The sequence below is a fragment of the Vulpes lagopus genome, chromosome 8, assembly GCF_018345385.1.
Source record: "Vulpes lagopus strain Blue_001 chromosome 8, ASM1834538v1, whole genome shotgun sequence".
In the NCBI taxonomy this organism is placed as follows: domain Eukaryota; kingdom Metazoa; phylum Chordata; class Mammalia; order Carnivora; family Canidae; genus Vulpes; species Vulpes lagopus.
In genome coordinates, this window is record NC_054831.1 from 53,807,803 (window position 1) to 53,829,530 (window position 21,728).

Genomic DNA, 21,728 nt, shown 5'->3' on the forward strand with positions numbered 1-21,728 from the left:
CTTAATATTTGGGGGGCAGAAGCCTGAGGAAAATGAAGTACAAAATACCCCAGATGCTGACATGTCATTATCCAGCAACACACATCAGAATCCTGGAATTTGGAAATTCTAGACCAACTAGAGAGATACAATAAAACGAAAGGTAATAATGCCAATTAAACATCTAGGCTTTTTTTCCTAATTATACAAATATCTTGTTATGTATTTTAAAAATGAGAAGTCACTTCAAAAAGCTACCAAATGTTGTAGAAGAATATTCCCTGAATCTGAGGACTATTCAAATCACCTCCCAATCATGCATCTGTGCTGGAAACGATTTTGACACAGAATGCCTGAATTTCACATGTGACACTCAAAACAGCTAGCATCTCAGTTTCATTCAATCAGTGGACAGAATCGGTGCTGCCACTCCAGTAGTTAAATGGAAAGCATGTATTTTCCTGTACACCCAAAACAACATTTTGTTCCAAAGAGTATCACATGAAGTTTTCCTACAAAGACCAGCACCACTGTCTACGTAATAATTTAGCATATATAGCATTCGGCTTAGAAAACTATTTTAGCTAAAACACAGCACATCCAGAACTTGATCCAAAGTTTGGGCATTCTGATTGAATTTGCAATTTTTCCTGCACAAAGGCTCTAGTGGTTGAGCAGTATCTCTAATTTAAAATAGGGGGAAAAAAAACCCCAAACCTCATGTTTTTCAGCCACAAAATTAGCTAATTTATAAACTCAATTAGATGTTTCAAGTGTCCTTCGAGGAAACTGTATCACTAATGGGACACAGGAGAACACAAGGTAAAATGGAGGATGCAAAGGTATTCATCAATGTTATAAAATAAACCCGTACGTGCAGCTCCTATATTCCTCTTGCCTTACCTTGTTTCTCAGAGAACTTGAAAGCTCCCAGATAGCTGGCAATCTCTGGGCTTCTGAACATGGTGGCACAGAGAAAGTTGAGGTGCACAGCCTGCTCTATAGCTCAGTGCTCAACCAGCCCTGGCCTTCAGCTCGTCTAAGCAAAACTGGGTTGAGATTTTTCACAGCACAGGGCTGGAGCAATTGGGCACTCGTGTCCTTGAAAGTATAGTAAATGCAGAGCAGGAGGCTGCAGGCTGGAACAGCTCAAACCCCGTAATCAGATTACAAGCAGAAATCAGGCCTGGGGATGCGGGAGCAGGCTGCACTCCACGACCGGCCATTCATGATGTTACCACTTCAAAGCAAGGGCCGAATCCCGGCTCCTGCTCCAGCTACAGAGACAATGCTGCAACCCAACCGCCACCGCCACCGCCACCGGGGGAGTCAAAAACAACTCCTCCTCTCCCTAAAAATAAACAAAAAGGAACTGTACAGAGACTCTTGATGTATTGGGAAGCAGGGAAGCCGCCTAACGATTCCCAGGCTGCTCTGAGTCTGGCTTTGGCTAAGTTAAATGAAATATTTCACCTAACAGGGAGCCAAAACCCCATCGTTAAGAGTTAAGATTTATGAACAACATGTGAGTTAAATTGTGGGAAAAGACAAGGCAGATATTATTGGAGGTTCAAAAATTTTAATTTGAGACAGAAGCTCTTAAGTTAGGCATTACCTCTTGGGCTGCCCCTTTTTTATTTCATTGTTATTTTTTTTTAAAGGGACTTAATTTTTATAAAGTAGGTCCAGGTTTACGGCAAAATTGAGGGGAAGGTGACAGAGAGGGTGTCACCTGTAGGGTGACAGCCCTACAACACGCATGGGCTTCCCCAGGGGCAACATCACTCCCCAGAGTGGTGTATTTTTACCAAGGATGAACCTGCATTGACAAGTCCTAATCACCCACGGTCCATGGTTTACCTGAAGATTTACAATATCCTATGCGTTTGGACAAATGTATAATGACATATCTTTCACTGTGATATCACACAGTCAGTATTTTCAATGCCCTCAAAATCCTGTCTATTCACTTCCCTCGTCTGCCCCCTGCAAACTACTGCTTTTTTCCCATCTCCCTCATTTTGCCTTTTCTAGAACATCGTGTAGCTGCAGTCACATAGCATATGGCCTTTTCAGATTGGCTTCTTTCATTTGGTAACACACATTTAAGGATCCTCCATGTCTTTCCATGGCTTGACAGCTCACATCTTTTCAGTGATTAATAATATTCCATTGTCTGGATGGACTGCAGTTTGTTTATTCATTCACCTACTGAATAGCTGCTTCCATGTTTGGGCAACTATGAATAAAGCTGCTATAAACATCCATGTGCAGGTTTCTGTGTAGAAGACATGAGTTTTCAACTCCTTTGGGTAAAGACCAAGGAGTGTGATTGCTGCATCGTATAGAGTAGGAACATGTTTAGTTTTGTCAGAAAGCGCCAAAGTGTCTGGGAAAGTGGCTGTACCATTTTGCATTCTCACCAGCAATGTATGAAAGTTTATGTTGCTCCAATCCTTGCCAGCATGTGGTGGTGTCTGTGTTTGGAATTTTTGCCATTCTTTTTTTTTTTTTTTTTTTTTTTAAGATTCTATTTATTCATGAGAGAGACACAGAGAGAGTCAGAGATACAGGCAGAGGGAGAAGCAGGCTTCCTGAGGGGAGCCCAATGTGGGATTCAATCCTGGGATACTGGTATCATGACCTGAGCCGAAGGCAGACACTCAACAGCTCAGCCACCCAGGTGTTCCAATTTTTGCCATTCTGATAAGTGCATAGTAATATCTTACTGTTTTGAGTTTCCCTGATGACATGTGATGTGGAACATCTGTTTTTATATTCTTCTTTTTTAAGATTTTATTTATTTATTCATGAAAGACACACAGAGAGAGGCAGAGACATAGACAGAGGGAGAAGCAGGCTCCTTGCAGGGAGCCCGAGGCGTGATTTGATTCCAGGACCCTGGGGTCATGCCCCAAACCAAAGGCAAGACCCTCAACTACTGAGCCACTCAGGCATCCTCTCTTTTCATATTCTTATTTGCCATCTGTGTATCTTCTTTGGTGAGGTGTCTGCTGAGATCTTTTGGCCCATTTTTACTCCATTGTTTGTTTTCTTATCATTACTTTTTAAGAACTCTTTGTATATTTTGGATAACAGGCCTCTATCAGATGTGTCTTTTGCAAATATTTTTTTGTAGCCTGTGGCTTTTCTAATTCTCTTGAAATTGTCTTTTCTAGGAGTTTTATAAATTTAATGAAGTCTAGCTTGTCAATTCTTTCTTTCATGGATCATGTCTTGTGCTTGCTTCAGCAGTACATATACTAAAAATCATGGATCGTGCCTTTGGTGTTGTATCTCAAAAGGCGCCTGGGTGGCTCAGTCTGTCAAGTGTCTGGCTCTTGATTTCAGCTCAGGTCATGATCTCAGGATCATGAGATCGAGACCTGCATCGAGCTCTGTGCTGAGCATGGAGCCTGCTTGAGATTCTCTCTCTTCCTCTCCCTTGCCCCTCTCCTCATGCACCACCTCTAAAAAATAAATAAATAAAAAGCATCACCATTCCCACAGTCATCTGGGTTTTCTCCTATATTCTTATCTAGGTATTTTGTAGTTTTGTGTTTTACATTTAGGTCTATGATCCATTTTGAACTAATTTTTATGAAGGGTGTAAAGTCTGTGTCTAGATTCATTTTCTTTTTCATGTGGCCATTGAGTTGTTCTATTAGCTTTTGCTGAAGAGACTACCTTTTTGCTCCCTCACCTTGCCTGAGAGTCTCTACTCCCATGTGCCCTGACTCCCTGCACTGTCATTTCTATGTCTCCAATCGTAGGAGCAGTGGTTTGCCCTGGGTCCTCCCCTCTCCTATAGATCCAAGAAGAGTTGTTGATTTTTCAGTCCTTTCCAGCTTCTTTCTTGCTATGGGATCAAATGGTGACTTTAAGCTTCTTACATGCAGGACTGGAAACCATGGAGTGCCCCATTTGTTTTTAACTGCAACATGTAGATGGTGAGGCCAAGCAGTAATGATGCAATTCCATGAAAAAATATGCAATAATTAGAGGCTGGTAATTTTATAGCTAAAATAAGCATTAATGAGAACACAAGAAAATGGTCTCATTTACAAGATGAGGAACAGGACTAGTGGAGTAACTTGCTTATGTGTAGACATTTGGTTAGCGATGGATCTGGGGAAGGTGGGCTCCAGATCATGATTTGCCCCATACACCACTGAGAGGCAGGAATCTTGAGTACATCCATCTTTGTGGCCTTGGTCCTGAACACCATACCTGGTGCACAGCAGGCCAACAGAGAAGATACAAAACAATGGTGTTATCTTTACTGATGGCTAGAAGTCAACTCTAAAGTGATTTTCATTGACTTTATATGCTGATTTCAAACGAAATGGACTTAAACTGATCTCTAAACTACAAACTTAACTGGAAAAGGAAGAATCATATGTCAAATAAATCAAGAAGGTACATTAGCACTGGTTACTTCGTGGGTATGTAGTGGCATTTAGCATTCTCTTTATACTGCTGGTTACTACAACTCTGATAAAGGCTAGGGAGAAATATGGCAAATAGAACAGTTAAAAAAAAACTCAGCAAGGGACAACACATGTAGCTGTAGATAACTGTAGTAGACATTTTGTTGTCAGGTCAGGGCTGACTGGGAAAAAAGGAGGAAAAAGGAAGTGTTGGAAGGTGAAGAGGAAGGGAGGAAATTGTGCAAACAACTGATTCTGGAAATGAATAATTAGATGAGATGAAATAATATTTATATTGATATATAATCTTTATAAAGAATTTAGTTTATAAAACACAGTACCACATGCTCATGACCATTTTCATTCCTGAAAACTACTCATCTTAGAGAATACTCAGAATTATACTAAGTATATCTAAATGTTTCTTTTTAATTATTACTAAGGAGTAACTAGTTTGAATTTTTTAAATGAAATTCCAATAGAAAAATAAAAAGAATCTGGATATTCTCCATAAGTTGGTAATGGAATCTAACCAGAATTATTTGCCTCGCCCATCCATTATGGAAAAAAGCAAACAGATTTAAATATGGCTTCAGTCTTGAAAAGAAAAAGCCAACATTCTTTATTAAATTATGAATATACAATTTAATTTCTTATTTAATTATCCCATCCTCATGAGATCATAAAGATGACAGAAATCTACATTTTACATCAGTAGAAAGTATGAAGTTTTAAAATTTACTCTCCAATAATTAGAAATGACAATTAATAATAATTTTATTATTTTAGTTTGGTTCATTCACACAGAGGAGCTACTAAATAGACATTTCATCACATCATTCTGTAGGTTAGCATATTTTATTTCTCATAGAGAAAATTATAAGTTGTAGTTGTGATTTTATTACATTTCAGGGAGAAGATATCTTAATTTAAAACAGAGATGGTGCCGATTCCCTTTCCAATAACATCATTTAACCACCAGCTCAGAACAAAGAAAGGAGGGCTACAAAATACACAAAATTCTCTGCCACTGTGTCCACTTAGAAACACTAATCTTTTCCATTTTTAAAGCACCATAGTCTTCAATGCTCAGAAGTAATGTTTTATGGAAGTATGTTACAGGATATGTTTTGAAGTTTCAATCTTGAAATTAAAAAGAAAGCAAACGGAGTTTTCTCTATATAGGCACACATACAAAGAACGCTTTATGAGAAGGAGCATAAATGTGTGAATGGGAGGGCAGGAGGGAGATTGCTGTCATGGGCATGCATATGTCATGTCATGATCTGTGGGTGGTAGATGACCAAGAAAGATCTATGAGTGGGCCACTGAGATGCTGACATCCCAAAGTGAAATCACTCAGACAACTGAATCAGGCCTTGGTAAATCCAAAGCCATAGACTCTGAGAAAATGAGCTTAAGGGGCCTTTCTGATCACGTGGTGTTTACTTTGCTAAATGTTAGGCAACCTCCTCAAGGTCACACAGCATACGGTGTGGCAGTGCCAGACCAGAAATCCACATTCTCTCACTCTCCCTACCACAACTCTCACATTCCCGATTGGCCTGGACACAAAATAACAGGGGCTGTTGCTGTAAATGTGTCCTGGATTGATGTCACAGGGTCCCCAGCCCTCTGACCTACATTGGTTTTATTGGTAAAGAGGCCAGTCTGACCCCAGGAAGAGTCAAGCCAGCTTCTGGTTGCTTCTTACAAATCTCATAAGACTCCTTGGTCTGGTTTTTGTTCTAGAGATGCTCCTCAAACCCAATGGTGACACGAGACATGAGTGAATAGAACAGATACATCTGAGACCTTTAGGCAAAGACAGAAGTCAGGGCTTCATGGAGTATGGGTATTATGGAAAAAAGCAAGTTACCTATGATTCTTCCCTCCCTTAAATAAGGTCCCCACCTTATTGAAGAGGGACAAGATAAAGTTGTTTCTAGCAATCTGTAAGACTGTATAAAGCCATGACTCAGTAATTCTACTTCTAGAAATGTACTAAGGAAATGACTTTGAATGAGTACAAGGATGTTTACCACAGTCTTGTTTATAAACACATGAAACTGGAACCAGCCTACATAGGAAAACACATAGAAAAATGGGTAAATAAGTTACACAAGAAAACCAAGTTTGAAACTCAGTTGGTGATTTGAAAAGCTTTTCATCATGATGAGAGATAGACACCCCACCTTATCACAAAGACAGTAAACACACCAAAACATGAATTGTTGCACATACATAACAGACATAACTCTGTTCACATATTTCCTCCTCTATTGTCTAAAGTTCCCACAATAAGCATGAATGATTTCTAGAAATAAAGACAAAGGTCCTAGGTCTTTTTGAAATTCCAAGGCTTAGATTTGGTCTAATCATGCAGAAGAAAATTATAAATGGAATTGTGTCTGTGGGCTCACAGCACAACATCAACCTGCCCTTCACCCCTGAGCATATGCATTTCTTGGCTTTAGGAGAGTTGGCCCAGAGAATCGCCAAGGCCCTTGGTAACATGCAACTCAGTGTTTCTCAAACTCCACCCAACACGGGCCACAATCCCATGGAAGTCTTGGGCCAACTCTCGCTGCCAACCAACATGGAATTTACCTATTCAAGCCCTTCCATGGTCTTCTCTCTCAGCATTTCTCTATTGCCAACTACACTTTTCCTGCTCTTTAGAAGATATGGCTTATCAAAACTTGAGGTGCAACCCCTGAGACACATTCCCAGCACAGATCTGGCTCAGAACAACCAACTGTAAATACTGGATGAACGAGTGAATGAAGTGAACAAGCAAACAGACAATGGGCTCGCTTCTATTCTTCCTCGTTCTTAGATTCTGGCTCATTCACAGCCAAATCTATTTCTTTTCTAGGAGGCATAAAGGAGAGTCTTACCACTCCTTCTTTAACTTGAGACTCTTTGGAACATCTTGTCTTTCCTACACCATGAAGTAGGGATGTGCAAGGGAAAGAATAGGAAAAAAACATTAAAGATTTGCCAGGGATATGATGTAATAGAAAAACAGGAGCTGATTTCTGCAGCCCAACTGGGGATAATGTCAGTATGAGTTCAGGTAAGAAGGGTCACCTCCTAAATGGCCACGGTCAAAAGATAAGGCATTAGATGACAGAGGATCAAAGTTTTAACCCCTCAGGGACTATGGTTCACATCTGTGGCTCAGGATTACATGGAGGCTTTATTGCAGGGCCAATCCTCCTGTCTGCTCTCTGGTTGACAACATTCATGCACCCTTCAATGTGAGTGGAAGTTATCCTTTGAGGGTCATCATCATGGAGGAGGAAATGGGAAAAAGCCAAAGAAAAAGAAAACAGCCCAATACCTCAACTGGCAGCTACCCATTTTCTACCAGACTTACTGTAATGAGGTACAGAATAGCATATGATCTGGGACCCTCACTGACCTTTCAACAGAGGGTGGGGATCACGTTAAGAGTTCTGGGGCTTTAAACTCATTTAGTACTCTCAAAGCCTGCAGGGAGATGGTGGTACCATCCCCATCTGCAGACAGGAAAACTGAAATACAGTTGGTTCTAGGATAAATCCCTAGACTGGGATGGACCATTTAAAATGTAGCTCTAAAGGCAAAACGACCACTTCCTGGCCAATCAAAATGAAATCAAAGAGGCAAATATGAAGGTGAGGTCATGATTAAATGAGAGAATGTACAGTTCACCCTTGAACAACATGGGGGTGGCACCTGGGGGGCTCAGTGGTTGAGCATCTGCCTTTGGCTCAGGTCATGATCCCGGAGTCCCAGGATCAAGTCCCACATCGGGCTCCCTTCAGAGAGCCTGCTTCTCCTTCTGCTTGTGTCTCTGCCTCTCTCTCTGTGTCTCTCATGAATAAATAAATAAAATCTTAAAAAAAAAAACACCCAAAATACCAACATACGGGTTGGGCACAGATCCCCTGAACAGTCAAAAATCAGAGTAGAACTTTGACTCTCCCAAAATTGAAGTGAAAATAGCCTGTTAGCCAAAATCCTTACCAAGAACATATGCAGTCGCTTAACACATATCTCGTATGTCATGTCTATATATCCTGTGTTCTTACAATGAACTAATAAGCTAGAGAAAAGACAATGTTATTAAGAAAATCATAAGGAAAAATACCTTTACAGTACTGCCCTGTATTTCTTGGAACAAACCACAGAGCAGTAAATCTCAACTTGAATCTCAAGTTGAAACCTGTGTTGTTCAAGGGTCAACTGTATGGGGGAAGCAGTCCGAAAACCGGGGTGTGTCATCCAATCCCTGCATGGATCTCTGTATTGAAAAGAGACGCAGGTGCATGTGACATTCCGGCTCAGGCCTTTGTGCTGTCACCTCGCGCTTCCTCACTGTGGTGTCTGAACAGCACCCGAAGTGCTCCCAGTCCACAGGAAGGTGAGCTGATGTTTACATGGGCAATCCTGACTACACAGTGTGAGTTACTGATACATTTCTATGATTTTAACAAGTACGGCAGAACAATTTTAATGAAATCTACTATAAGCTACTACAAGCTCTGGCTGGACTAAAATTCCGTAATGAAGGCTGTTTTTATAGCCTAGGAAAGGAGCATTTTGTATGTTGGAAGCAGCTGGAAATGGTATTCACATTTTCTGTGGTGGATTTTATTTATGTGCAGAGACACTGAATCTGGGACAGATCTGCCTGATGTGGGGCCATCCCACCAGTGGGAAGCCCAGTTAGTGCTTTTCGTTTCCCTTTTATCACGTACTGGTTTATTCAGACATTCCAGATTCCTTATTTTAGAGTTATTCTCTTCCTGTGTGCATAGTAAAGGCTTTGTGAATTTTGGTTAGTGGTAATATTTAGGATCAGTCTCAAATAAAATTTTGTGTTATAGGATTGTATAATTTTAAATCAGGCCAAGTATGTAGACATGAAAAGGCAAAAGTACTTTCAATGATAAGAAATGTGACAATTCACAGATACTTCTGTATCAGATGTGTTGAAAGAACCGTGTCCCTCTTGCTATAGGAAAGATCTCGTTTTTAAAGAAAAAGTCTACTGCAAACTCTTAGGGACTTATTCATGTCTTTGAATGTCCAAAAAAAGAATGTTAACAGTTGAGGTAAAAATTATCTCCAATCATGTTAGTTTCTGGTCAATTCTGAATCTGTAGCTAATGATTCTTGGGAAAATAACCCAGGTAGCTTACAGGAAGAGAGGATGGTCAACCATTTCTCAGAGCAAGGAAAAAAGAACAAAAACAAAGGTCAGTTCCATGTTTAAAATGCATGCTGAAATACACCTGCAATGGAATATTATTCAGCCTTAAGGAACGAAGTTCTGACATGTGCTATGATGATATGGATGAAACTTCAAGACATTATGTTCAATGACTAAGCCAGACACAAAGGACAAATATTGCATGATTTTAAAATACGAGGTATGTCAAGTAGTGAAATTTATAGTGACAGGAGGTAGAACTATGGTTACCCAGAAGCTGGTAAGCAGGGAGAATGCGGAGCTATAATGGGGACACAGTTTTATTTGGAGAAGATGAGAAAGTTTGGGAGATGGATGGTGAGGATGGTTGCCAGCTAATGTAAATGTACTTAATGCCACTGATTTGTGCACTTAAAAATGGTTAAAATGGTATTATATTTTAGCACAAGTTTTTTAAATAAAAAGTATATTAAAAGTAAAACACAAAGTAATGCAAGTTATAGGCATACGCTGGGCGTCCAGGCACAGGTCTCCTGAGGGGCACTGGACCAAAGGCAGATGCTGGCTTACATGTGTCCACTACTCCTTCCAGGTCGGAGACGCCCAGAACTTTTTTGACCTATTCGAAACACCAATACACAAAAGGTCCTTCAACAATGATCTGACAAATAAGTATATACTTAGGTATTTAGTGTGTAAAATCTGAAACTATGTCCTAGAACAGGAGGTGGAGAACACTGTTCCTAGAGCTATGGGGGCCCAAGCCCCACCTGGCTTGCTCACTGAGGGTGGAACCCCAGCTGAGGGGAAGGGGGCTGGCGTGATTACAATTATCCAGGGAGCTCACAGAAGGCTTCTGCCAACTGCAGTCATTCAATACTTGCTATTTGATGGTTTTAACATGAACAGAAAGTAGGAAATACTGAATCATCAGATATGAGAATTTTTTTGTAAGTCTAAAAATCCAGATGGTAGACCAGTAAATGTATAATATTACTGTTGATCCTGATAGATTATAGCTGTCATTCAACTATACTTGAGTGATTTGAAAGAAAGGGCTTTGAATAAAATAATTTCTGGGCTTCCTCGTCCCCAGAAGAGCATTTTTATAAAAACAACAACAACCCCCTCACAAAACTAATTAGTTTAAAAAAAAAAATCCAGCAACCTACCATCCCCAGCATCTCAATATTTTCTACAAGTGTACATTAACTGGTACCCAGGACCCTACCTAGAGTCTCAGAACAGTTGCCAATGTGTTTGCTGACTGGTAGAGGGCAAGGGGGAGGGTGTTGCTAAGATCAGACATGTTCTTAATAGCTTTCTCCACGGGCAGTGATCACCACGAAAGCAGATCCTGTGCTCAGATTAGTGGCATAGGAAGGTTATGACATAGAAGTTGAAGATACAGTCTTTTCTGCTTGAAATGACTAAAAATATACTTACACTGATGAGTCGGTTTAATATGTGATACAAAGGCAAATGATATCAAAGTTTGGTGCTCCTTAGAGCCAAATGGGTGCTTGTTAAGAATGAAGGTTCTCCCTACCCCAGGTGGTTAGGATGTGCTCGAAAGTTCAAAAACCACTAGAATAAGCCATTCATTATATTACGTCCAGGAAGAAGCAGGAAAATCTAATCAAATGGATGAGTCTGATGAAAGAAGGCTCCCTGGAGAAGGTGATGGTGAGCCTAGCTAGGAATGGGGGAGAGTATGTGCCAGGAGGAAGCAGTCATGTAAGCGTGACAGATGGGATGAGAGCAGTGCTTTATCACAGGAGGTGTGAGCTGAAAGGGGGGGCCATGTCAGAGGAAGTGTGAGAGTCCAGGCCGCAGCACAGAGGCAGGAAGGCAGGAACCTCCCAGAACAAGAGATTCACCCGCTGTGAAGAAACATGAAAGCCATCACTAAAGTCCAAGCAGAAGAAGAAACTTCAGATTCTCTTCACGTCTTGACACCAAGCTGGAACACATCATGCTGCATGGTTTTTAGGTGGTGTGAAAAGCATTTCTAGGAGCACAGATGTACTGGCCAAGTCTCTTCCCATAAGAGGCTGGTGTGCCTCTTACCATAACGGGGACTGCAGATAGCAAAATAAAAAAGTTTATAAAGGCCAACATCTTTTTGATAAACTTGCTATTGTGATCCTTCGACGGGTCACAACCTGGCCGGTGGCTGGCCACCGCGCTGCTGGGCTTTGGTCTCTGTTACCAGACACGACTGGCCAGTCAACATGTCACGGGCACCTGAAGCCAGTGAAGCGGACTGACTGCCCAGGATGTAAGCTACAGGAGCAGTTCAGTGCTGGAGGAAGATGTCCTCTGAGAGCTAGCACTTCTCCCCGTCTGCACAGGGTTTCCAGTTAGATGCTCAGCCACCTACCTGAACCCAACATGCAAAAGACAAATGTCAAAGATTTGGTCTCTCCCCGCTTCTTGCCCCAGACCTCTCCTACGTCCCGCAGTGTATTCCCACTTCACTTACAGAAGCCATCTCTTCGTTCCCAGTAGGATTCCCTGAGCACCAGCAGTCAGGTCCCAGATGGTCGGCATGCTGAAATGACTGCCTGCCCTCGATGAGTTCCCGGTCTAGACGAGGTCACCTAACAGATGCACGACTGGCTTTTGCACACAGTGCCAAGTCCTCTTCCATCTTGTTCTCACTGAACCTTTTGAAGTTTCCCTACTTCTTCCATTATTCCTATCAAGTACATAGACTTGTCTTCCCCAGGTTAGATATTGCTCCTCATGCACTCATGCATTCATTCACTCACTTACTCATTCATTACTTTTACATTAAGTTCTTCCCAAGGATAACGGGAGACCATTCCCTCCTGCTTCAGCACAACCAAGTGCACAGCAGAGTTGAGACAAACATGGAGGGAGGACAAGTCCTCACTTCCTAAAAGGGAGAACAGGAGGCTCCTCCTGCCCCCTCTTATCTTCAAAACACCTAGTGATATGAGCTGAAGTATTTTAACTGTGACAACGTGGAAATAAGTATGTCAACTCTAGTGTCCTAGTTGACGTAAATTATGTGATTTTTTTACACTCATTGATTTGGAGTGAAATATTTATCATTGCTCCATTGTAGCTAATCACTTATTGAAGTCATTAAGAAATAAAACAACCAATTAAAACAGTATAATTCATATGAGTCAGAAATCCTTCCCCTTAAAAAGGCGACACTTTAAACTTTCTCAGAACAGGGGCTATTCCTTAAAATCAAATCATTGTTTACCATTAAAGCTATATACATCTACTTTAAAATCACATTGGAAGACCCAATTACCTACCTGCTAGAGTCCTAACTTCCTCATTCGAAATAACTAGATGTAAAAAAACTCAAGCAATAGTCTTGCAATTTACAATGCTGTAGACTTTGTGGCTTCTCATTCAGGGACTCAGAGTTTATGTTCTAACAAGAAGCCTCTTCCTCCCCCTTGACGTCTTTGTGATGTATAAAGAAAATGTACCCACTCCAGAGGTTTCTCTGCTCTTTCTTGTTCTGCAAACAGTTAATCTTTTCCTCTCTACAATTTGCGGTGCAGTAATGTGCCCCTCAGGCAACATGCTTTGCATCAAGTTTCAAGAGTCTTCTAAGGTCCTAGGGAAGCTCAGCACCAAGCTAACAAATCCCTTTTTGTACAGGTCAAAGGTTCTTGTGTTAAGAACAAGTAACTCAAAGTCTTAGCCTGTGCCTTCAGGAGTCAGTCAGCCAGGCAGTCAACAGAGATGGAAGGAGATACTTAAAACAGAAAAAAAAAAGAAAGCATTTCTTTAACAGGAGGGGCAAAGTAATTTACCATTTCCCGAATGAAAAGAAGCAGACAGGAGTCAATCAAAAGAAGACAATGAGGTCAAAACCGCCCAGCAGCAACACCTCAGGTGCCCTGTCCGCTCCCCTACCAGTCCACAGGCATTTGCCTACTCTAACCCAGTGGTGGGAGCAGTCTCTTGGCACAAAAAGGTGGTGAGCTTTGCTACTACAAGATTTCTGGGGGGACAGGATAACCTCATGGTGACCTGGCAGGTAGAACGAGGTACCATTTGCTCCTTGCATTTAGTAGGCTGTCCAGAGCCTGCACCACGTTCAGAAATGAAAAAGAAATCACTTAGATGGGGGCATCTGGGTGGCTGAGTCGGTTGGGCAGCTGACTCTTGGTTTTGGCTCAGGTCATGGTCTCAGGGTCCTGGGATCGAGTCCCATGTCAGGCTCCATGCTCAGTACGGAGTCTGCTTGAGGATTCTCTCTCTCTCTCCCTCCCCCTCCGCCCCTCCCCTGCTTGTGTGCATGCTCTAATAAATAAATAAATCTTAAAAAAGAAAACACTTAGACAAGAGACAGGATTTTGAAGTTCCTGTATGGTCACATTATTAATTCAGGCTCTTGCTCTGTATATACCTGTGAACCACATACAGCTTTGGTTCATGAGACATGACTGCCAATTTCAAGAACTTGAAAAGTCTGAACAAAACTTTTGGTATAGAAAAGTGCCATCCTCCCTAGTTTCTAGCTACTGCATCAATTTGGAAACACAGAAAAGAGAAAAGATGAATTCAGCCTAAAAGGCCCAATTGTGTAGATATTTCCCTCAGATGCTAAGCTGGGGACTAGTCACCAAAAACACTGAGTAAAACTTATTATTGAAGAGAACAATAAGGCAGATGACATAAGGTAATGAAAGTAACTTCAGTAGAGAATTTAAAATTTTTACCCTACATTTTACAGAGAGCAAAGGAAGTGACTTGTTCAAGGTCACTTAGACCATTTGCAACAGCCCGAGAGCCCGGGTCCCCTGGCTCCTAGGACTCTGTTCTTTCCACTGTACCACCTTGCTGCCTAGTGATACTTCCTCCCTCCCACGCACAGGTAAGACCTCACCACAGGCAAGACTTTACTAGAAAATATGATCAAGACACTAAGAGTCTCCACAACATCTTGGGTTAACAGAAATTGATTAAACATTTCCTGATAGGAAAAAAAAAATTCCTGATAGAATCCATACTCCATAGAGTAAGTCCTAATATAGTACAAGCTACCCAGTGTGTAAAGGCCTAGGAAAAGGAGATCTAGCACTCTGTCCTTGGGGAAGCCACCTCCTGTTTTCCATCCATAGCATAAAGAAGGTCTGCCAAGGACAGTGCATATTCCTGTCATCACGGTGCACTAGAATTAATTGAGCAGTACTAGGCCAGGTCTCCAGAGTCTGGGCTTTCTGGCTCCTACAGGACCTAAGCCCACAGCCACCAGCTCTGCCGGCCTGTCCCCAGATGCCGCCAGCCTCCTTGGTCGGCCGGCCTGCCTAATAAGGCAATGTGCAAGTTGACTGGCTGGCTTATAGGTCACCCACTGTTTACTGTGCGAACTCTGGACTCAGAAGTAAAGGGAAAGCCTACCTTTTGGCAGACAAAGGGTTACCCTTTGCCAAAATCTCTTAAAAGGCAGCACTGTTGGTCCATTTACATAATAATAGTGGTCTGCAAATCCCTCCAGACTCTAAGACCCTGGGTGGCTTGCAGTGTTAAAGGAACTTACCTCCAGCAGGCCTGGCCCTAGGCTTCCAGGGAAATGTCTTTGCCTCTGCAGCCCCTGGCCCCTTTTCCTAGGTCCCTCAGAGAACTCACAATCTTTTGGAGCAACTTATTTAGCATGCATCCTGACTCCTGAGGCCTGAGGCGCCCACTTCAAAAATAGCCACTGACTGTCTCCAAATAGATTGCATGTCCTGAGTACTTAAAAGGGAGTCACTGGGTCAGGTGCAGGAATGGTCCTTAGCACTGCACAGAATACGTGCTGGTGAAAAATAAACTTGTCTTTTAAATTAAGGAGCCTGAGCTGCTGGCCAAACCGTGCCTGAACACAAACTTCCATTATTTTTCATGCTGTAAAGGTCTGGGCTCAGAGACTCTTCCCACCCACCCTCCACCCCCGCTCCTGAGACTTCTTCTCTACATATAAGGGCAAGAATACATCCGTTATGATGAACTGTGGCACATTCATCGTGGCACAAACTTCCTTCAGCTTCTAGCCATCAGTCTCTGTCACTGAGAAGGCATTCCACCCACTGGTCCACCAAAATCTGATGAGTTCCAACAGAGTTCTGAACACTACCAGCATTTCAAGTCTCCACAGTAGATTGGCAATGTTGAATTGGAGCAAGATGAGGAAGGGTCAGGGAGCATGAGATGGCTAACCTTGAGGACAGCATTCACCAAGCTCTCAGTGCATGTGTGAAGTCCAATATACAGCCCAAATCTGTAATTATGGAGTGGAAACTAATCAGACAGCCCGTCCTTCCACACTGCCCCCCGCGTGAGTATCCAATGCTAACTTCTTGTGTAAACATACGGTTCCTTCAGAATTTCTCAGAGCCCCAACAGTGAACATACAGCAGCCTTAGTTTGCTTCTCAGAGGAATGGGGTTTAGAGTATCTGAAACGAGGGTTAAGGAAAACATGCCTATGCATTGCTGATATGCTGGGGATGAAAATATTAGATCAATTTTTAGCCTTCAGGAATCCAGGGTCTCCCTCTTCAGTCCCTAGGGGATTCTTCCAGTGGAGGCATTCAGAAATTCCATTCATAACAAAGAGAAAGAGCAAGGGATAGGACCCTTAAAACCAAAAGCGTGTCCTTTAGCTCTGCGAAAAGCAGCCTTGGAAAGCAGAGTTTTAAAAAAGAAACACCAACCCCGATATTGTCCTATCAAGCCTTTGCCCCCTCACAACCTCAACCAGAAAGCTTGCACTCTCCTTTGGGGTCTCTAAATTAGGCAAAGCAGAAGAGGAACCATAGAAGTGTGGGTGTGGGCAGTAACCTGAGCCTGTGGCTCTGCTCTGGGTCCCTTTGGCCCCTCAGCAGGCAGAGGGAGGTCACAGGTCTTCCACTGCAGGCAACAACCACCTGGTTGGCTTTTGTGTTTATTTTACTCCCAAACAGCTGATCTCCCACTGTTCAAGGCCAAGTTAGCAGTGAAGCATTGTTACTCCCCTTTCTTCTTGGATTGCCAGCTCTAGTGGTTGTTTGATTCCTAATTAGCACTTCCAGGGAGCCTAGGCCAGGAAAAGGAAAGAAGAAGAAACCTGTAGCTACTGGCTACCAACCCAACAGCAGGGCAACCAGGATTCCTTGAAGAGGAGGAAGAGGCAGCTGCAAAAGGGAAGGGAAGGCCCGGCATTGCACGGTGACTGCATCTACCTTGGAATTCTATGTGGCCAAGCCTCAGGACGTCAGAGATCCTGAACTGAAGACAGTAAAAGAAAAAAAAGTTCATTTCTTGAATAATCTGCAGTGACTATTGAGCTAATCTAAAATGTATTCTATATTTTTTTTTTAATTTTTTTTTATTTATTTATGACAGTCACAGAGAGAGAGAGAGAGGCAGAGACACAGGCAGAGGGAGAAGCAGGCTCCATGCACCGGGAGCCCGACGTGGGATTCGATCCTGGGTCTCCAGGATCACGCCCTGGGCCAAAGGCAGGCGCCAAACCGCTGCGCCACCCAGGGATCCCCTAAAATGTATTCTAATTGAATGTTGTAAAAAAAAAAAAAAAAAAAAAAAGAAAGAAAGAAAAGAAAAAAGTCCTCTCTTTCCGGTCCTGGTGACTCTCTCCTTAACAATAAAGACAGGACTGTGCTCACCCTCCCACTGGCATTTCCCTCTGAAGCCAGGCTGTTCAACAGGTTTCCAGGACAAGAGATGCATTCATGGACCTGATTATATTAAACCAGCAGCTGCCCATCAGTTTGAACGTATATGCATTTAGTCAACAACCAGTTAGCAGAACCCAAACCACTGTGCTGTCCCCCGAAATTAAAACTATGCCAATTACACAGTCAAAATAGTGGATTTTTATTAGATCCTCTCCTGTTCGGAAGAGGCAACAGTGTTCTCTTTAATATGTACCTGATCTTTTTTGGCCATTAGGCCATATGAGCTATTTGGGTGGCAGAAAGTGACTTTAAAATTAAGGACTATGGGATGCCTGGGTGGCTCAGCGGTTGAGCATTTGCCTTTGGCTCAGGTCAGGATCCTGGGGTCCTGGGATCGAGTCCCGCATCCCACTCCCCACAGGGAGTCTGCTTCTCCCTCTGCCTAAGTCTCTGCCTCTCTCTCTCATGAATAAATAAATAAAATCTTTAACAATAAGTAAATAAAAATAAAATTATTAAGGACTAAATCTTCATTTGCCACCTATTTATATAATACTTTGTTTTTAAGCACATTGTCAGGCTATTTTTACGGATATATTTTTAACCCGGACACATGCTTACTCTGTGTTAAGCTTAAAATATGCTGATACAGCTTGAAACTCCCTCCTGCAGGACTGATTTAACTTAGTCATAGCTCTCCACGTCTAAGAGTAGGAGCTCAAGAGCCAACCTTTCTTTGAAAACGAGTCGAGGGGATCCCTGGGTGGCGCAGCGGTTTGGCGCCTGCCTTTGGCCCAGGGCGCGATCCTGGAGACCCGGGATCGAATCCCACGTCGGGCTCCCGGTGCATGGAGCCTGCTTCTCCCTCTGCCTGTGTCTCTGCCTCTCTCTCTGTGTGTGTGACTATCATAAATAAATAAAAATTTAAAAAAATAAAAATAAAATAAAGAAAACGAGTTGACTCCGTCCTGTAGCTGCGCTACGTTGCCCCCTGGTGGCCAAAAGAAGTTGGTGCATTTTCCAAAGTCCATTTCACAAACATCCCTCCGAAATGGAAAGCCTCAAGTCAGGACATCTTTGCTTCCAGCAGCAGCAGCTTTAAGAGATCTGAGATGTTCACAAGCTTGAAATGTTAGCAAATGATTTCGTTCATTTACTCAACAAATATGCCCTAAGCATCCCTGTTCTGGGGCTGCAGAGACCGAATCAGTAAGGATACAAGAGATGATTCCACTCTAGTAATCACCAACCAAGTATAACGTAATGTCCCACATGCCCAGTGGCCTTTAATTCTAATGTGTGTGAAACATATGTCACAGGAGTTAAGTATCAGATACTCTGGAAACAGGAGTGATTCTGTATTGCTGGTGCCCCTCCTCAATGCCTTGTTTGTCCTTGTCCCCTCCGGTTTACCATTCCGTTCCTCCCGGCAGGCTTGGAGCTGGCTGCCAGTGCCCTTGGTAAGCACCTGCTAAATAAAGCCACCCATGAAATCCAAACTAATGAGGATTTATTATCAGTGACATAAAAAGGCTTTGGCTATTTTCAATCGTCCATACTATAAACTAAAATACTGATAGTTATAAAAGCAAGGGAGTCTCATAAAAACGCAACAGGTGTCTCTTTCTCCATATAAACTGATGCAACAATGTGCCACGATAATATATTCTTTTGTATGTAAACATTGCAATGCTGTGAACAGTCTATTCAGAAGCTCACATCTGACGAAACAATAATCATAAATTCCAAAGCCATAGAACACTATTGTCTTACACTCCCATTCCCCACATTTTTTTAAACTGGCTGTTCACAACTGGCATCATTCCTCTGTGAGTGTGCTGTAGGAGGGACCAGGGTAGCAGACAGCATTGTCATGCCAACTCAGAGCCCTGGCCTTGGCTGCGTGAAGCTCCATGCTGAAGCCCACCATGCATGGGGACGTGCAGGTGCTCTGGGTGGCTGATGTCTGCTCTGGGCTCAGAGGGAGGCGGGGGTGGCTTGCCCTCTACCACCATCTCTGCTGCTGTATACTAGTCCTGGGTTCTGCTCTCATGCTTACAGCATGCTGAGAGGCTCCTTGAAAACAACACTAATGTTTTCAAGTGTTTAAGTGTCATAAACACATATTCTGCTTTTCCACATATTACATACCTTCGAGTAAGAAAATAAAGCCACTTGAATATTTCATAAGACAAAGGACAAGAGTGTCTCTCCAGAGCATGAACTCTCATAAAAACTGAATACACGTAGGTTCTCGTTTCTGTTTCAATTTCCATCTCACCTACCCAGGTGCTGTTCAGTTACTTGCTGCTGAGATTTTTTTCCACTTAATGGTGAGCTTCCATGATACAGATTTAAATGTCAAGGGAGGGCAGCCCCTGTGGCGCAGCGGTTTAGCGCCGCCTGCAGCCCAGGGCGTGATCTGGAGACCCTGAATCGAGTCCCACGTCAGGCTCTCTGCATGGAGCCTGCTTCTCCCTCTGCCTGTGTCTCTGCCTCTCTCTCTCTCTCTCTCTCTGCATCTCTATGAATAAATAAATAAAATCTTAAAAAAAATAAAAAATAAATGTCAAGGGATTCACACCTACAAGTCTCCGTTAGACATGTAGTAAAGGGAAGGTGGCATTTTACAAGACCCGCTGTGTGATTCAAATTAACAATACGCAGAAACTATGATTGTTAAAATACGCAAAGGCAGCTTTGTTAGGTGAAATGTTAAATTGGAAAATAAAGCTTGGCTGATTTTCAAGCAAAACCTGTGTGACTAGTACACTGTTAAGTATAAACAAAATTCAAATAATTTATCCACAGATCTCTATTCACTTAAGTTCCACCTCATTTTTTTAGGGCTAGGGAAGGGTAGTGGCAATGTGTTTAATTTCAACTCAGTGTCTGAATTAACAGAAAGAAAAATCTCCAGAGTTCTAAATTATCAATTTGTTAAACTAAATCTTTACACAGAAGCAGGACTTTGGATATTCAAGCTCACATCAAAAGTTACCAACTATGGTGACCCAAGCTAAACACACCTCAGAGATTGTGTCCCTAATCTCTGAGTTATACTTAAATTTTGATAGCAGCCATGTTAATATTTGGATAGTTAGAGGGCACCTGTGAAAGAAGAGGGTCTGTAATTTTACACTAAACCTGTACTATGTTTTATACAAATTCATATAGATGTTTTATACAAATTTCACACTATTTTAGGAGTGCAAACAAGACATAAATTGTCCCTCAGTCCTTTGCAAGAACCGCCAGTTGGAAGTAAACTGGTAAGTGTCTGAAACCTTCACATGAAGAATATAAGAATACTCTTATAAGAACATAAACTGCTCTCTCTGAAGTTCCCAAAATGCCTCAATTGGGAACCAAGGGACATTTCTCATTCTCTATACCCATTGTCCAGGAAGATACTCAGCCAGTGGACCCAGTTAATGTTCGATCAGACTCAGGTCCTCAGAAACCAGGTTGTTTCCACTAAACTCTGACCAGGTTGGTTATCAAAATCCAAATATGTCAAATACCTGCTACTCCTGACTTGCCTGCCTCTTTTATCACAGAAAGGAATTCAAAGTGTTTGGGCAATTTGCCTCCAGCCTATACCCTCTAAGGAAAAGAATGATGTTATTATGGAAGTTCCAAAATTAGTAATGTATTTTATAATTATAGAAACAGAATTTCTATAACTGCAAAACACATAATATAGGATATTTTGAACGAGTCAAATTTTATTAAGAATCTCTATATACATATATTTATATATATATATATATGTTAAGCTACAGTCAATATACAAATCCTATAATTTTTTTTAAAAAAAGATAGTATGTTGTTTTAGAAAAGTATTTTATTTTTCATTTATTTGAGAGAGAGAGAGTGCACGCAAGAGAGCACATGTGGGGGGAGAAGGACAGACTCCTCCTTGAGCAGTGAGCCCAACTCAGGGCTCAATCCTAGGACGCCAAGATCATGACCTGAGCTGAAGGCAGATGCTTAACCAACTGAGCCACCCAGGTGGCCCAAGACAGGATGTTTTTAAATGTACAGAGTCCAAATCCTATCCTAAAGAGCTTGGTTGTCTGATTCCCTAGCCCCTGACAAGACACCAAGAAGCTTCTGGAAGGTTATGAACTCTAAGAAAAGAGGGGCGGAGAAGCTGGTCCAAAGGTGGAGGACTCCTTCACATCTCTTAGGTCTGCCTTTGCTACCTGACATCTGTTAAGCCAAGATGTGAAAGTTCAAGCTTGATGGGTCTCCTTCATCGAATTCGGGGTTCTTGTGGATGGGGCCCTGGAAGCAGCCACCACTGTGTGTCCAGGACAGCAGACAGGTGTGCACAGCCCTCTTGGGGAGCACGGAAAGGAGATTCACCCACAGAGCAGCCCCATGTACACGGAGGGCAAAGCACCCTGGCAGCAATGATGCTGATTTACAATGGTGATAGGAACTGAAGGGCCAC

The 21,728-nt window shown here is 42.3% G+C and overlaps 1 protein-coding gene across 17 annotated transcripts in view; it reads right to left on the bottom strand.

Moving 5' to 3' along the window:
* Positions 1–21,728, bottom strand: part of SVIL (supervillin) — a 230,818-nt gene that overhangs the window by 102,299 nt on the left and 106,791 nt on the right. The window contains exon 1 of one of the 17 annotated variants that reach the window (XM_041766418.1): positions 15,152–15,211. The exons of the other annotated variants lie outside the window; for them this stretch is intronic. The gene's annotated coding sequence lies outside the window, so the exon portion shown is untranslated. Of the gene's footprint in view, positions 1–15,151; positions 15,212–21,728 lie in introns of those variants that run through there. 17 annotated transcript variants of the gene reach the window in all.